Raw genomic sequence first — 3,042 nt, 5'->3', positions numbered from 1 at the left:
GGGGGTTGGCAGGTGCTCTAGTATGGTTTGCTTCTTTCGTTCCATCAAACATCTATCGTCTTGATCTCTTCTCCTTTTTTTGTGCTTATTACTCTGTTGTAATACCTCCGATTTTCGGTACTTATATGATCTCATTGTTTTGCAAGTGCCGTAAAACGTTTGTTAAAATTGGGTGGGGTGGGTGGGGGATTAAAGACATATCATACATATTTGTGTACATGTTTAGACCACCCTGAAGTCGGCCCACCTGTTTCTTTTTGTAAGTTATGTTATGCTTCCACTCCCCGAGTCTAGCAGAAGATTGCTGCACCCATGTAGCCACGTGACATCCCTGCAAAATGTATAATGACTGGATCTATATTATTATTTTGATAATTTTGTGTAGTATTATGATGAATCTTTACTTGTTTACATTTTAGTGTAATTTCCTGCGCTCCCTTGAATGTTATTTCCTGTTTGTGTTTATGGGATAGGAACTGGCATATTTTGCTACGTGTTGAGGATATGTGTTGTTTGTCTTAACGCTATGTCTGAGGAGAGACTGTTGGAAGGATGTGTAGTGGGCTCAGGATTGGTCAATTTTACTCCGTTTTCCTCTGGTGTATTTTGCTTCAGTTGCACAGATGTACGTTGTAAAATGTTGGGAAGGGTGTGGAGTGGGCTCAGGATAGGTTAATTGTGCCCTTTTTTTCTCTGGTGTTATTTTGTTTCGGCTGCACAGATGTACATTGTACAAGACAAATGGTGAAATGGTATGAGTTTAACGCCCCTATCAACACTATTAGGTTATTTAAGAGGCGGGACCTCCTAATTTAACGTCCGTCTCTGATAGGATTGTACAAAACGATACTATATAGTTTGAGATGTGCTGTAAAAGGTGCTACTGTAAAGTCTTGGTGGTATTGCCTGATATTTTCTCTAAAATCTGGAATGTTGTTCGGCTTGAATGTGCAATGATTTTAAAAAAAAATGAAGTGTAATTGTTACAAGTGTATTAACTGTTTGTAATTACCACAATAGGCGTGGTTGGCTCACGCTCTGTTGTTGTGTGCTCCTTCTTTCTTATCGAACTTCTATCGTCCTTATCTCTTCTCCTTATTTATTTTTGTTTGGAAGGTCAATTTCTTGTGTCACCCCTGATCTGCGGCATTTATATGACCTATTTTTGTAAGTGCTTTAAAACTCTCACTAAAATTAAACCAAACCGCAATGGACATCTTAAAAAAAATTAAAGCGTGAAGGTTTCTCCGGTGTGCTTTGCTCCTTCTACACCTTTTAATTGTTTCTATCATCCTTAACTGTTCCTCTTGGCAAAATATGGCCAAAGACGTGTGGACTGGCCGAAAACTGTAATCCAGCAACTTCTTTCCGTCCGGCCGCCTGGTTTTCTTTCAGTTTTATATCCCCAATTTTGTTACAGAGCATTACCTATCAAACTAATTTCAAAGTCTTTTTTTAATTTTTTTTTTTACATGCCTCCCCTCCCCCCTCCTCTGAAAAGTATGGTATGGTGGTCGGTCTATTACGGTACACGAAAGCTTCGCCATTTTCTTCGTTCGTATATTTACTTTGTTAGAGACCGCCGTTTTCACGATAAGGGCTTGTAAAAAAGTATTTTGCAGGGATTCCATAATTGGGGCGAAAAGAAAGAAGAAAGAAAAACGACTTTTATCTGCTTTACAAAATACACACACTCACACACATAGATGTGTGTGTGTGTGTGTGTGTGTGCATGTGTGTGTGTGTGTGTGTGTGTGTGTGTGTGTGTGTGTGTGTGCATTATTACGGAAACACAGCCTTGCGGATTTGAACCGGTACCATTTAAGTAGTCCAGCATGATACATTACGGCGTGTTCTGCTTATATAAGGCAAACGTAAACGCCTTTTCATAAGTACGACTGTTTTGGCTTACTGTGTGTCGTTTTAGTCCTCCGGAAACCGAAAATCCAGATTAATTGGTCTAAAGCACTCTCAAATTTATTGGAGTTAGCTGTTATGCTTGCGGTGAATGGACTTTTGATTAAGGCACCACGCAACTGTAGTAGTAATATAGATAGCGCGAATATGGAGATCCGTTCAGAATTTGCGAATTCGAGTCGGGTATGTAAAATATCCGGTGTAGAGTATACTACATCTCCTTTTTAAAAACATCTTCTTTGTTTTTGTTTTAGTTGAGGTTTTACGGCGCTCGCAACTGCAAAAGGTTATATGAGCGCTTTTAACATCTTCACTGAAGCGGGATGTGAATTTGTTGCAGAGTAGCCAGAATAACTGAAGAACTTGCCTTGAGCGTGTTTACGGGTAGATTCTTGTAGGAATGTTTGCATGCAAAGGAAAATCATTCGAACTTTGCGTGATTTCACAACGCTTAATATACATTGTAGTTGTGTATATACTATATGTAATTGTGAATGTTTTATACCCCTGTCGAAACAATTTAGGTCATATAAGAGATGGGCTTCTTTGAGCCTACATGTCTGGTCAAATCCGGGCTCAGAGGGATACACCATCCCCGCAGAAAAACGGAGCTACATAGTTTTAAGAAGTTTCAGCACTCGGGAATCGAACTCATGCCTTCTGGATACAACAACAAAGGGGCGGGTGGTTGGCGGGTGCTCTGGTGTGGGTTCCTCCTTCTTTACTATAAAAAATCTATCGTCCTGATCTCTTCTCCTTTTTTTGTGTTTGTTACTCTCTTGTTTGTAATACCCCTAATCTTCGGCATTTATATGACCTCATTGTGTTGCAAGTGCCGTAAAACTCTTACTAAAAAAAAAAAAAAAAACCCGAACCAACGAAGGGTCTGGCTTCAACGGCACAGACGCCGGTCCTGGTTTTGTGCACACTGTTATCCCGACATTTGATGAAAATACCTCTAGTCCCCCTGCACTCTTTTCTTTTTCTAAGATACCAGTACCAGAATGTCTGAAATTTGCCGGTCAATATGATTATGTGTTGTATGCCCTCAGCTAATTACTCTCAGACCCTAGTGCCACGTTTCCTCTCAATAAAGATTTCGCGCAGTTAATATATATATATATA

Source organism: Aplysia californica, unplaced genomic scaffold (assembly GCF_000002075.1).
Source record: "Aplysia californica isolate F4 #8 unplaced genomic scaffold, AplCal3.0 scaffold00089, whole genome shotgun sequence".
Lineage (NCBI taxonomy): Eukaryota > Metazoa > Mollusca > Gastropoda > Aplysiida > Aplysiidae > Aplysia > Aplysia californica.
The sequence above is the reverse complement of the archived record's forward strand: the minus strand, read 5'-3'. Positions refer to the sequence as shown.